Raw genomic sequence first — 14,347 nt, forward strand, 5'->3', positions numbered from 1 at the left:
TTTTGGACTGGCATAGGGATTGTGTCTTTGTTACGCTGTGCTTAGTAGGGGTAGGTAGGAACCTGAATGTCTAATTGGAATGAAAGTTCGTGTTTTCAAGATTTACTTTCATTTTAAATTGGAGAAAAGTTGGGAAAAAAGTTGGGAAACTGCAGAATTTTGTCAGAGCCTTTCTCTGTAAAGTATACAAATCTGTATGACTGGTTTTGTATTTTCACATCTCCAACTTTATTGGTCAAAGACATAGTTAGTAGTCTTTAAATAAAAAGTGATTCCTGGAAAGAAGAGATGACTATTCTTCATGTCCATAGTTTACAGGACAGAAATAGTGGCCTTAAATATCAGCAGAGGAAATTAAGAAAACAATAGTCTAATGGCAGTGAAACATTGAAATAGACTGCCTGAAACTACTGTGGAATCTCCATCATCAGAGATTGTCTCCGCTGTGCCGGGGACGGAGAGAAGAACGACACAGAATTCAGGTGCAGCAGAAAATACCAACGCCAACAGCAGGAGCAGCAGCAGCAGTATCAGCAGCGGCAGCAGCAGCATCAGCCGTTTATTAATTACAAATCCGTATATATATATATAACATGGTTCACAAGGATGGCCAAGGCAATTGGTCACTTGACCATCCACCTCCCAGAGTGATTGGCTAAATGCTACAACACCCATTTCAAAACAACTTTCCCAGTGTGCCATAAACAAGACTGCATAACAAGCTACAGGTGCAAGATAAAGTCTTAGTTTACAAAAACCTCAAACTGTTTTCTCAGCTAGCCTGCATGGGAAAAAGAACTTTCACAGGATGCTGCAGTAGCTGGAAAATTTCTGCTTCTAGCCTTTTAGTATCCAAAAGAGATCTGAAAGAATAGCTTCAGCAGAACTCTATTAAGAATGATGTAGAAATGACTGAACATGCCATGGAGAGGGAAGTGAGTTAAATAGTCTCCCAGGCTGCCTTCCAGCCACATTTTCTATCATTCTACAGCTCTGCAGTGGTCCTGCATCTTGTCTGTTAGAGGCGCATAGAGCTGCTTAGAGGCTGAATGAGAAAAACCTAAGAGCGAATTCTCCTGCTAATGTATCCATGCCGGTTAGACTGTTGGTAGAGAATTTGATTTGTAATACAGTTTTGCTATCACTTGTTCTCTCAGGGTCATCTGTGATGCTGTAGCGTTTATGAACCCATATGCAAAAGCAGTTGGTCACTAGGTTTGTAAATGCAGTTCAGCTTAAAGGGATATAACAGTATGACAGTTCTAGTTAATTTTTTAAAACTTTAGCTTGCAGACAGGAGGCAATCAGTTGGTTATTTGGACTTTAGTTTTCACAAGTTTTAAAAGAATCATAGAATCATAGAATGGTTAGGGTTGGAAGGGACCTTAAAGATCATCTAGTTCCAACCCCCTTGCCATGGGCAGGGAAACCCAGGAAGAAGATAGTGAAGGGATCCAGAACATTTCCTGGATCGGTGAAGTTTATGTGCTGCTTTACAGAAGTGACAGTCATGTGTTTAGCCCATTGCTGAGGGAACCAAATGTTAAAGCACATTGAAAAACTCAGAAAATTGAAGACAAACAATATCATAGAATGATTTCGGTTGGAAGAGACCTCTGGAGATCATCTGGTCTATGGACCACAAAACAGGTTCAACTTTGGAGTTAGATCAAGTTGCCTTTGAAACAATGAATCAGAATTTCAGAGGACCACAAAATATGGATTTGGATAAGAAAAAGAAAGATGCTGCTGGCTCTTGGCTTCATGAGCTACTAAGAGAAGGAAGCACAGAATAATACAGACTACTGAGAAGAAGACATTCAAGAGCAGAAACAAGGTAACACAGATGAAAACAGCCTTTGAGTGCCCACTCTTGACAGCAGACCATCCCGCACTGATTCCCAAAGATGTTTTGTGATGGCGAGGTAGATGTGTTTCTGACAAAATGAAGAAGCTGTGTTTCTGTCTGCAAGTATATGAATTCATGAGACTAACTCACTTTCAACAGCATAGAGCTCAGGACTGCACAGACCTAATCCTGTCAGAATCAACTTACAACTAGGCTTCACCATTTAATTTACTCCTCAGGCTTCTCCTCAATAAGAAGGAAAAGTGAAATGAAGAAATGTATTCATGTAAGAAAAAACAACACATTTAATGAAACTGAATAATGACCATGACTTATTACATGATAATTGTCAAGTTAACTTGGAAAAAAGAAAATATAAAAAAACCCATAACTAGGCAGGACACTTTAAAGATGCTTTCCTGTTAGGTTAGACGTATCTCAAATACAACAGATCAAAACCAACAAAAAGCCAATTGGGGAAAAGGTAAAACAATTAAATAAAAAGAATCAAAATTAGGAAAAAAAAGGAACTGAGATCTTTAATGAGGCAGAAGTAGATGGGCATATGGAGAATGGGTCATTGTGAAAATGTGATTTATCCTCAATATTATGTTTGGCAGGAGATTGGCTAGTCTCCATAACTTCAGTTAAAGGTTTAACCTTTTGTATTATTAGTTTAAAACGTCGTCCTTATGGTATACTTATTTTTAATTTTAAAAAATAATTTATTTAAAGCAGAAATAAGTTAAAGTATATGTAACAGTTTGGCAACACAACAAGAAATAGAAACCCGTGGCAGAGATTTCTAGGACTGCACAGCAATTTGAGTGGCTCATCATATCTCTATGATCAGTGGAAAACCTTAAGCAAAAGTCGTTGATGGAAAATAGTGGTCAAAGTCTTCATGAGCAATGACACTGTAAATCAGGTTACTGATTGTACAACTTGTGCAATATCTGCAGACAAATGAAGTAGGTTACTGGTACAAATTATTGATGCCAAACCCCAAGATTTCCTATTGTTACCTTTGTGAGGTAAGAAAGAAAGAAACAGTTGGCAGGGTTCCTTCTGGATCTCTACAAAAAAGACTCAACAACAATGGCTCAATAAAATAGAAGTTTTAATAAAGTAGAATAAAAAGACGAATATAGATAGTAAATCTTACGAGATGCTGGAAACCTTACGTTTGTACAGTGTTGGACACACCCTGGACGTATTTTCCTATGGCACGCTGCACACATCCTGTCCACAAAGAGAAGCTCCTTTGTTTGGGTCATCCAAGCTATTATAAGATTTTCTTACAAGAAGAGAATTCTATTCATCGTTTCTACTGTGAAAAAGAAAAGGAAGTTCACATAAGAACTTGCTGCACTTTCAGATAAAGATGAGGCACACAGGTACTGTAATTGCCAGTACCCAGTGGGAGTTCCCTGCAGTCCCATCTGTTACAGTGGGCTGCTGAGGTTATCCCGTGACCAAGGAAATTGTGCAGCCCAGTGCAGGCCTGAAGGCTAAGCTGTTCCCACAGCACAGTTCAGCACAGGTTTGGGGCTGCTCGGGTTAGTTGTGATCACGAACTCCTCGATATACAATGGTCTCCTGGTTAGGATCACTACAAAGAGAAGGAAACCGCAGCAGTTTGCACACAGTTACCTGCCCCCACGCCGTGTGTATAGGCAGTCTTTGTAGCTGTAAATCAACAGTTTATGAAAGATGTGTAGCTACGTGAAATATACCTGAAGTGGTCCAAAAGCCACTGAGCTAAACAGAATTCTGTTGACTCCAGCATACTTGAATCAGCCCCTAATTGTGGGTTTTGCTGGAGAGCACAGAAGGATCAGTTTTAACTGGTTGCAGAGGGAACATTGCAGCACAGAAGTAGGAGGCAGAAACCTGTGTTCTGTTCTTGGTTCTGCCATAAACTTGTGAATGTGGGGTCACAAACTCACTCACGTCTTCTGTGTCTCAATATTCTTGCATGGGACAAGGTACTCACAAGTTGTCTTCTGAAAATATATTCTAGAAGCAAAAGCTTTAAAAATTCACATTGTTAGAGAATGTAAAGCAATGTCAGCAGAACAATAAATTTTATATCCTTTTTCTGTTTGTATTTAAACTCAATAGGCAAGGCAGCTTCCACCCACCACATGCTCAAATACGTTCATCTTTGCACGCAGTGATTAAGCAGGCTGTTCCCATTAGTGTCAGTGGGAGTTAAATAACCAATTATGGAACATTAAGAGGAAATGATAGCCTTTAATCATTCTTTAAAAAAAAGCAGCCAAAAACCCAACAAACATTTCTTTCAAAATATATCATTGACACTCCTCATATCCTTGAGGTTTTGTGCTCATTTATATGCTAGTGAAATACAACGTTCCTATCTAAAGTTCCATGTAGCAGATGCTAAAACCATTGGTTCTGTGTGTTGTAGTTGAAAAGACGTGCAGTTCTGAATCTGTTTTTTCAGGGATTCCACGTACGAGGAAATCTGTGTGTTGGGCACAATTGGCTGAATTGATAAATGTGAATTTCATTAAAAATTCAGTTGGGATGACAATTAAGGAAAAAATTGTCAAATCATGAAGACTTTGTTAACAGAGGGTAGCTGACAGCAGAATAATAGGAGGCTTTAATGGGTAATAACATTTCTGCTACACACATCTGTAATAATAGAAATACCCTTTTCTCGCTAACACCAGGACCTGGGGGGATTATCTTGTTCTTAGATTTGCACTGAATTTTATAATCATTGAACCCAGTCTTCAGTGCCAATTAAAAAATGGGAATTCCATCACCTTTTATCTTCCTTCAGCTGTTAATATTAACATTTTGTTTTAACACTTGATTTCATTTATACTTCCTTCCATGTGCCAAGTGACCTCATCCTGTTTATAAAAAAATGTTTTTTTTTCATGTCTTTCACAAAAGTTTTGACCTTTCAACCAAGAAATTCAAGGACTGACCTTTCAATGTGCATGCATTTATGTCTGACTCATAAAAAACAGCTTGTGACATTGCTCTGCGTGTTTATAGCCGTCAAATCATCATTACAACAACCTGTGTATGGAACTTATGAGAGTCAAAATCCAAATTTAAGTGGAATATTTGTCTGGTGCTGATAGAAAGGGATCTAGGATTTATAGAAACCAATGAGAATTTTCTGTCGTCTTCACACAGCTTCGCATCCCAGTCTAAACTGTAAGTGAATTACATATGTCTTTTTATTTGTTGCTCTGCAGGGTCATTGGTGTAAATTACTACATTCTGCTGACTGAGTTTATAAATTAGGTGCCTCCCAAGGTTAATCAAGACACCAGTGTTTGGGGTCTGTGCTTCCTAAAGGCCTGTATAGTGACCTAGGCTTTGAACACTGGAACTTTAATTAGATGCTTAAAGTTGCTGTGAATACTCACTCATCCATGTCTATCTGATGGGTCTATTGACATGGTGTAGATTCATCAAATTTAATTTTTAATCTTGCTTGTAAGAAGGATGATGAGAAACCTGCTGTACTAAATTTTGGAGCTTAGCTCCTCTAGAACAGGATACAAGTAATCCTTAATAGCTCGTAGTATAAGAAGCAGCTCCCTGATAATGCAGTAAAATCTTTACCTACTGGATTGTAGTAAGTTAATAACATCATTCCAGTGTAATAAAATGAAGAAGAATGCTTATAGGAAATAGAGTAAATTCTTTGGAATGAACACATGTAGTATTTACTTGTTTATATGTTTAGTAAGTTTTTATCTTTTAAAAATAAGATTTTTTTTTAAAAAAATTGTACTGTGTGCACTTAAGCAAATTCTGCAGAATGAGGTCTGGAGAATTAATAGAATTAATGGAAATTTAATGTATCTCCGTCTCCTTGGCGTCCTATATTTCCTGGACAATTTACATAATTATGCCAACTTAGTGGATATCTGTTTTAATATCCTCAGACAAAATTCCACGGTTGAAATAGCACTGCTTCCATTTTGCCTGTTGAGACAAGCTTTTGAAGTTGAAAGGAAAGCTAAAAGTTGAGCAAATGTTCTTGGGAAACCAAAGCCATAAAACTAAGATACAAACATAGACTTTGGGTTCTTATCTCCTTAAACTCCGTCCTATTCAGTCACATCTGACCCAAACAAAGTTCAAGTGCTGACTTGCTAATTAGGCACAGTGAGGATGCAACATTTCTTCAGGCTTCCCCTCAGTGATGTTCAATCCAGGCAACACAAATTACTTGGCAATGAAAATTCAAAACCGAGAATTTACCAACCAGAGTTTGAAAGTGCTGCTTCCTCTCCTGCAGGCTCGTGTGTCACTGTAAGAGCGAATTTCATGGAGTATTATGCACGGTCATGGTTGGGGCATATTCCCTCTATGAAATCTAGAGGGACTATTGCATGGCCTGAGCCGTTGCAGTACTGTGTTCCTAGGCCAACTCCTGGGGCATGCCTTTCCATTGATGGTTCTTCCAAGATGCTGGGGAGTGCAGTTAGGCAATGGCACTTGGAGTGTTCAGGTAACATCCCAGATGGGTCAGGATATGGCATACCAGAGTGGAGAAGAGAAGGAATATAATTTAGAAGTGGATACTTCTAGTTGGAGGAAAAAAGTGCTTGGATTTCAAGTCTTCTCCCTGGTTCTGTGTTCAAGTCTTTAGAAGAAAACCACGGTCTGACTTTCAGATGGATTGAGATGCCTGATGATCAGAGATTTACACTGTGGTTTTTGTTGCCTCTATTGTGTTGTCATCTGATGTAATTTACAAGGAACTTGAAATGACTGGTGCATGGCCGGCCATGGTGGTAATGAGAAGCTTAATGACCTCCAGTCTTAAGGACAAATAAACCTGTGGTTTGCAGCAGTCATCTCTGAGTTTCGTATCTCAGTGCAGTGCAGATTCGTGGTCTTTAAACTTGATAGACATCTCAGCTATTTATAGGGTGAGGTATATATTCCTGGGAGATTATATGGCCTTCAGTCAAAGCAGGATAGGCCCTAACTGTTGCCATCACCAGTGCTCTTTGCCAGGAAGAAGGGCACTGCTATTCTCTCTGGTAGCTAGCCAGAAGGAATCTGAAGAGCAGAGGAGAAGGTGAGAACACTTAATTAAGCCTAAGTAACTGGGGGAATGAGGAAATGCCTTTCAGGAGACTGGGGGATAAAGTTCCATGGATTTCGTGCTGTTAGGTTGGACAGACACTTGTGCTGATGTAGCAGGCTCTGTGTAGGAATGGGAACCTGTCTGCGCATATCCAAATGTTGTCTTGAAGTCCTAGTCTGCAAAGGTGGAGCAGGGATTTTGATTTCCCCCGGTATATCATCTCAGGGCCCTGGTTGTTGCAAGGCTGGTTTTCTTTTGGCTGTTTTGTATCCAGAGCCATATAAAAGTCAAATCTATGTTCAAAATGTGACCTGTCTTGATAAGGTTCATGACAACTAGGAAGAAGTGCGATAGCGCGCTGCCATTACTAGGTGTATAAAATAATGAGAAACTCATTTGTGTGTAGTTTAGTCATAGAGCAAATTCCTGCACGTGGCTTTCTCTGCTGCGTGTTATAAGGTCTCCTAAGAAAACGTTCACACTTATTCCAGTAATGAACCTCATTTTAAGTTAAGGGCAAAACCAATAGAAATCGAGCAGGTAAGGTATTTTATTGTTCTGTTTACATTTCTGTAGCTATATAAATATTTCCTAGACAAAATAAATCACCAGAAAAATCATGGGATACTTGAAACGTGCAATTTATAGTAACAGAGAAATAGAGACATATCTGCCTCATAGTTTTTCCAAATTACCCTACCACAATTAAACCACTGTTTAAAATTACCTAGAAAAAAAATTACCAGAATTCTGAACAAATCTTAGCAGTTTGGTATGATTAGAAACTACTGAATTCTTCATTATGAAGAAGATACAAATCCACAATTGCTCACATTAGATGGCCAGTACACTGATATGACAAATTCTGGAGCTTGCTGTGGCACAGATTATGGGCACATCGACATAAATGCAGCGTCTGGTACACAAGCATGAAAGAGAAGGGTCAGCCACATACAGGGACAGCCCAACTGTACCCTGCAGAAGAATGCATTTTGCTGGTAAAGACGTGAATGTTGCTCACAATATTAATAAAAACTTAGGAAGCCCTTTTTCCTCTTGCTCTCCATTCTTTTCCCAGTTTTCAGATTTTTTTTTTTCCCATATTCCATATTCAGGATGACTTCTCCTGCACTTCTGTTCAAAACACCTGAATTAATTCCTGACTTCATACACTTTTTTTAATTTGCAGAGATAGCCCTCGAATAATACGATGACATTTTCTATACCTTGTTTCTCTGCAAAATCTAGATGATCTCATATTAAAATATTTAGGGTGGAAGCCTGTCTGGACTTCCTATAGTCATACTCAGGTTCCAGTTCAATAAACTGTTCAGCCTCTCTTTGACAAAATACTTCACGTATACATTGATTTACATGGAGATAATGGAGTTAAATATCAATCAGCCATGCACTCATGCTGTCCTGAATCTGTACCTAAATACGGTCAGTCTAGGTCTGGAGGAACAATTTAACCCTGAAGATAACGTGCGTCTTGATTTTTTTCAGGCATCTGCCTTATTTCCTCTGCTTCTATAATCTTTTTCTTACAGCAATGTAAGAAATGTTACAGCATTTTTTTCTTACAGCAATGTAAGAAATGTTACAGCATTTTTTTCTTACAGCAATGTAAGAAAACTAGCTTTTACAGTATATTGAAGAAAGTATTGCTACTCTCCTTTGATGATGAGTTCAGCTTTTATTATTTGTACAAATGGAGTGGAAATACAGGTGCTGCACTTCTAGCTATGTGATGAATGTTGTGAATCTCATCATAGAGATTAATGGGTTTTCTTCCATCAGATGTCCCTTCAGACGCATTGTCTGACACAGCAATAGTCTTATTTATTCCATGGACAGGATGAACAATTTTTTGGAAAATTTCAAGGTGAAAAGGGTGTAACAATGCTCTCTTTACTTATAATCTTTTCTCTCCTCAGTTGTCTACTTTTAACTATTCCACCACCCATTTCCAATTGCCCTTGTCAGTTCTATCTTACTGGTGAACTTTTCACCAGTGGATTCAGTGAGGACCTAACCTGAGAAAAAACACTCAAAGATTTTTGCCCTTACACTGATTATGATTAAGACCATGCTGGTTTTTTTTAGAAGTGTCACTATGGTACATGACAAATGATATTGCAATTGTCAATAATAGTTATTATTGGCAATTTTTCCTATGTTAGATTCTCTTCATCATCTGAGTAGGTTTTCAAGAGCTCCTTACAGTTAGAGTCAAGCTCTGACACGTCTCTTCAGGTTGTGGACCACCTCTTTGCGTTCAGCCTTACCAAGAATGCTTAAACAGTAAGAGGTTATAAGCTAAGCAGAATCTACTCTCATCACCTCCCTATTAAATACATCATCATCTGTGGAAGCTGCCTGTGTAGCTGTTTGGCACCTTTTGTTTTGTTTTGTTTTGTTTTGTTTTTTTCCTCCTGGGATTCTCTTCTTTAGTCATCATGCAAAGGTTGTGTCTGCATGAGAACTTTTCATAGAAGCAGAGATGCACAATGGCTGGCATTCTTGGCAATCAGGAGGTCAGTGGTAATAAAACCAACCAGAGGATGTTATCTTAAAATATTTTTCTGCTTAGTCATCTGTGACATGAAACTAAGAAAAATAAGTGCTGTTTTGTTCCTTGTGGCCATGGGCTTTGCTTTTAATTTGCTCTCATCATTCGATATGTTGATGGCAGCTTCATTTTCTTATTCAAAATCTTGCACAAACTTTGCTCCTAAGCTAGTGTCAGGAGAGATGCTCCCTGAACAGCCTGTGCTCCTCTCACTTGTAGAGGCAGCAGAATAGCCCATGCATCACCAAATCCTGGGCAGTCTCCATTCCAGTTCCGGTTCGCTAACGAGACTGAAAACAAGCAGAGCTGCTGCCTGCTTTAAATGAACCAGCTGCCTTTTCCAGCTGCTACTTCAGTAGTCTGTGTGTCTCCCATCTGTTTTACTTCCAACAAAACATTTATATTTTGAAGGATCGACTTCTATAACCAGATGACCGAATGAGATCAGGATCCCACTTAAAAACTGAGTGTTGCTTCTGGTGCTGTTTGTTTCTAACCTGCATGGAGCACTGAATAATAAGGGATCTGATCTGAGGAAAAGAATAGAAGGGGAAAAAAAAACGCACTGTGACACATCTGCATTGCAAGCACATTAGGCGAGAAGCCGCCTAGGCATAGTGATGGGCTTCTTTAGCTATAAAGCTCCATCCTTTCATTTCTGCAGATCTTGCAGTAGCCAGGTACTGGCCTGCATTGGGTGCCTCAGCAGTGCGGTGCCTCCGCAATGCAGTGTCATACGCAGCACAGACATGCCCTCCGTCTCATAGCTGAAGCAGCTGTGTGTGACATGGTGTATGACTTATTAGTGAAGTTCTGTCCTGGTTACTCTTTTTCCTCACATTAAGTGACTTGGAGGACAAAGCCTGTTAGTATTTTTTTATATGTGGGCACAATTTCCTTATTTTAAGTACCAATTTGAAAAACATGTCTCATTTCTCAGTAAATTGCTGTTTCCTGCAGAAGTTACCTCTTCCAGGTTGACTTCTTAATCTACTTCACTCCAGGAATACTAACACTGCTGGAGACAGTTGGATTCATAGCACAATAAATTTTACACCATTACCCAGGAGTATCTTGTACAAAGGAAACTGCAGGCCGGAAACACCAGCCCAAAGTTGCATTGCCACAATCAGAAAGATTAAGACATCTGCCCGCTAGATAGTGCCAAGAACTCCAGGGCAAATCACCTAAAACCCAATCGCAGTCACTTCCAAAAAAGCTGGACACCCATTAGTGATACAAATAAAACAATAAATCATACAGTGTTTGTTTCAGGACTTTATACACCAAGTAGACTAGTCAAAGAACTGAACAGAAGGCGGCCAGGCAAGTGTAAAATGCAGTTAAGTGTTAAATCCAGTGTTCAGGTGTGCTGCTTTCTGCACAGGCAACAAGCAAAGGTACAGTACCACCTGGCATTTTTTATATTTTTTTATATATATATTACAAAAGATTATTTTAGTATCATGGGCAAGACGACATTCAGTTATCACTAAAGTAAAAGGCAAAGTCTAGGTAGTAACAGAAACTTTCTCCTACTGTGACTGATAATATAAACAATGAGGTTTGGGATAAAGAACTTAGGTTGTATTAGAAGCATAACTTCTTAGCGTTCTTCTGTAGTACACTGCATTCATTGTGTCTTTCATTAAATTCTATTTCTTAGTGTTCTTGTGATTAATTATGTATCATCATAAATTAGTGCTGAAGAACTTGTGGTATGTTCTAGCAGTTGTTTACAGTGTGATCTGTGGAGCTATTGGCTACTTTAGCTCATTGGACAGAAATTAGATAAGTTACATAGTTATATAGGCAACACAAAGTCAATTTTAGGTAGCAAAAGCATCTCAGACATGAACTGATGGAGTGCATTTGCAGTGGACATTATCTATTAAGTTAATACGGTTTTAAAATGCTATGACACATCACTGTAGATTAAGCTAGTGAGTTACCATACAGAATGTCTTTGACTTTAAAAATTTGAATCATGAGGTACCTGTTGATTATAACTAAATAAGATGACCAAACTATGCAAAGCAGTAATTTGGGCATGGTTTCCTGTTTCTGAGCAGGTATTTGTCCTTTTAAGTTCTCAGTTGTATGCAAAGTTCATGGCTCTGAAATACCTGTTGAGCTTGTTACGCTTACGAGGAACCGTGCTAACAAGCTATTTTGAAGACAGGCACTTTAGAAAAGAGAAGTGGTGCCAGACTGAGCCTTCTTTTTAAGTTATTTGTGGAGAAGTCCAGGACCTCAGAAAGATTAGATGAATAACACCATGACTAGAGCATAAAAAAATAATATTATTTTCTTGTACTTAAGAAAGAAGTGATTTTGTATCACTTGTGCTTTTTTGTGTGCAGCAGTAGTCTGTTCTATTTGGTTTCATGTTGTCTTTTCCTAGATTAAGGTTTCACACACACAGACACAGACACACACACACACACACACACACACAAAAACCAACAAACCAACACTTTTTTTGTCCTCACTGAAAACTCTGCTTGTGCTTGGATTTGTGATGCTGTTTTGGTCTTTCAGCCCCCAGTGGTAAGCTTTATCCTGAAGTTGTTTGTCCTGGCTGCACAAGTTTCTGCAGGACTTTCTGGTTCCCATGCAGCACAACAGCTCAATAAGTGGCATTGCGGTGCGATGAACATTGGAAATAACTAGATTCAGTCCTGACCTTTTATTAAGAGCTATTGATTTTTGTCATTCTCAAGTATATATCAATTTTGGCAAGGCGTTGTGACAAGTTGTTTTTACCAGGCTAATTGGCAAGAGTTGAGTACAGTATCTTATTTCAGTCTTACCAGTGAAATATTTGGGACATCTCATTTTGTCCTGTTATATGTTTTGAAAAGCCTGGCTGTATGGCTGGTATTATGCAGAGTTCCATACAGAATAATGTTTGATAGATCAAGGAAATAGCTAAAGATCAGGATGGATGAGGCATAAAGAAAGCAAATGTATGTAAATACTGGATATTCTATTTTGGACCAGGTTTGTTTTATACGGTTAGAGAAAGCCTCTTCCTGTTCTCAGTGACAGAGCTTAACAAAAGCATTGTCTCTCCCTGCCTCTCTCTCCTTGTCTTCTCAGAAGTGAAAGATCTGGCTAGGTACTGGTGTCAAGCCCTGGAAAACACCACCTTTTTATGAAGCCATCCATGGGGAATTAGGACTATGCCATTTCTTGCAAGTCTTTGAGTGGAGTCTGTCAGCAGCCTTGTCACAAGCACATTTATTAGAATTATATTGATGATATACCTGCAAAGGCTTTTCAGGTCATCTGCTGTATTTCAGTGCTTGCTGAAAGAGGTTCACTCCTCCAGACTTCAGCAGGAAAACAGGAGATAGCGTGCCATGCAGGGCACCATGGTGCTGGTGACTAACATACTGTTGCCGCTGACAACGTAGATTGTGCTGATTCTGCTGCAGGCTTTGTCATGTCACAGAAACATTCAGGATGTGCCTCCTTGAAAGCTTTAAGAATTAGTTAATTGTTTGGCCTGATTCACTCTATTAACAGCCTCCAGGCTGCGAGTTCTCACAGACAGAAGGTTTTACAAATGGGTGCTCAGAGCTCTACACTTGACACAAAGCCTGTGTCACGTTGTCTGTGAGGATATTGGTTTATGGCATAATGAGCATTTGCACTAAATTGGCTGCTTTAGTGCTGTCCTTCCATCCAACCTGCTGTGTTGCCATTATTTATTTACATTCCTTTGGTACTAGTAAGATGCTGTGACATGACTCAGGTGCTGCAGCACAGCCAGGACATGCTATCTGGTGCACTGAGGATACCAGTCTGCAGCTGGAGAATTAGATTGGTGTGACCCTGGGTGTCCTCTGTATCCATGTTCTCAATGAAGAAATACCAAATGTAGTATTTTTTTCAGGAATATGCAAAAGCAGCTGATGTTGAAGGCTAGCAATTATGGTTTACGCCAGGTAAACCACAGGTTTACGCTAGGTGGGAGAAAAAGTTTTTATGATCAGTCTCTGTTTCTAAATGGAAGTGCAATAATAATAGAAAAAAGAAATACAAAGCCAAACGATCTGAATGATACCTCTTCCCATTAGAATAGTAATGTGACATTCTGCAGCTCAGGAGCTGGCTGTAAATTCTTCCATAATATATTTTTCATCGCAGTTATCTGTCTTCTCTCAGAAGAGAGGACCAGTTCCTCATAGAAGTGTGCACTATTATGTGTATGAAAAAGATACTAATTTTAACATTAAAAAACAATTTAATGTTTGAATTAACAGGCTCAATTTCAGTCTCTTTCGGTACAAAGTCTTTCCAGACTTAATTCATTTTTGTCACACACAGAAAGAATGTCTTCTATTTCCCCTTAATTTTTTGACAGTGTGGTGAGCAAGGCACAAATACTTCAGTGTCCTCTCCTCTCTATATGTAAGAACATGCTAACTTGCCTGTTGCCTTCTGCCCTGTTCCTTGCACACACGTTCTTTTTGGTGACGTGCTGCTCTTTGAGACTGGTTTGCTAAGTGGCTGCATTTCATTCAAAAAGCACTGATGCATCTGAGTGTCTCAGTTTTCTTTCCATCAGCATTACATCATATTTGCCACCAGGGCATTTAATGTGCCATTTTGGTGTCCATTCTCCTTGGGTATAATCCAAAGTACTCAGTTCACACATCCCTCAAGTTTTGAGGAATGCAGAAGCTTAAATGTCTCTGTCTTCTTTTTAGTTGCAAATGGTCACATAAAGTACACAAAACTTGAAGAGTGAACTTTTAATGCTCTATTTTAAAATATTTGGTTTACTCGTAATGCTGCTCAGGGGTTACCTGAGCGTAGCTCC

Source organism: Tauraco erythrolophus, chromosome 15 (assembly GCF_009769465.1).
Source record: "Tauraco erythrolophus isolate bTauEry1 chromosome 15, bTauEry1.pri, whole genome shotgun sequence".
Lineage (NCBI taxonomy): Eukaryota > Metazoa > Chordata > Aves > Musophagiformes > Musophagidae > Tauraco > Tauraco erythrolophus.